Here is a 1099-nt window from a genome sequence, read left to right as displayed (position 1 = left end):
TGGAGAGATTCATGTTGGCAAAGCACATGTGTAGGTATTTTTTATTTTAACTGAATGACCCAATGTTTCAGGTGAGGCGGAGGAGCTAATGCCTGCACACACTTTCCTCTTCCAGGTCACATCTGTGAACAGCGCCTCACTCTTTGTTAAACTGGCTTCCTGGCTGGTCCCGAGTGGGGTAGTTCACTGCCACCCCAGGGCCTTTGCACTGCTGTTTCCTATGCCATTCCCAGAGGGCTACGTGGCTCACTCTCTCCCTTTATCCGAGTGTCCACTCAGACATTAGTGCCCCAACAGACACCTCAGAGTAAATAATCCTAGAACTGCTTGCCGCTTAATGCCTTTTCTTCAAAGCACAGTGACCATTAGGAATTTCATAAGCTTCATGGGGGCAGGTTTGTTACTGCTTTTGTTTTGTTTTGTTTTGAGTTCGGTTTGAGTTTGCTACATCTACCAAACTGGCACACAGTAGCCCATTTAGTCCTCATGAAAAACCTTTTTTCATTGTTTTAAATTCATCAATCCTTAGGAAACTCTATTTCGAAGAATAGGTCCTATGCCAAGGTCATAAAGGCAGCAAGCGGTGGAGAGGGGTCTCAAGCTACATCTTGTCTTTCCCTCAGTCTGAGCACTGATGCCTTTGCTGGTTCTTGGGCTCCACCTTCTTGATGTCCGGCCTGCCCGGCCTCACCCCGGCCCGGCTCCGTCTAGCCTCACCCCTACCCGGCGCCTCACCCTAGCCCAGCTCTGTCCAGCCTCACCCCAGACCGGCCGTGCCCAGCCTCATCCCTGCCCAATGCCTCACCCCGGCCCAGCTCCATCCAGCCTTACCCCAACTTCCCACCCCCCCCGGCCCCAGTCCAGTCTCACCCCAGCCCGGCCACACCCGGCCTCACCCCTGCCCCCCCTCCCCTGTCCAGCCTCACCCCGGCCCCCCCAGTCTGGCCTCACCCCAGCCCTCAGTGCTCTTTCTTCGAGATCTCAGTTACCACCGACACTGCCCCCACCCCAGATCCCAGTACAAACTCCCCAATCTGCTGTCGTGTTCTTGGAGAACCACCTGTTGGCCTTCTAGAATGGCAACAGCTAGTCTGATCGT

At 54.3% G+C, this 1099-nt stretch overlaps 1 protein-coding gene across 1 annotated transcript in view; it reads right to left on the bottom strand.

Annotated features, from left to right (window-relative positions):
• Positions 1 to 1099, bottom strand: part of GALNT2 (polypeptide N-acetylgalactosaminyltransferase 2) — a 90995-nt gene that overhangs the window by 69847 nt on the left and 20049 nt on the right. The gene's annotated exons all lie outside the window — the stretch shown is intronic.

This window comes from Suricata suricatta, chromosome 2 (assembly GCF_006229205.1).
Source record: "Suricata suricatta isolate VVHF042 chromosome 2, meerkat_22Aug2017_6uvM2_HiC, whole genome shotgun sequence".
NCBI lineage: Eukaryota > Metazoa > Chordata > Mammalia > Carnivora > Herpestidae > Suricata > Suricata suricatta.
Note: the sequence above shows the minus strand (reverse complement) of the source record. Positions and strands in the feature narration are given on the sequence as shown.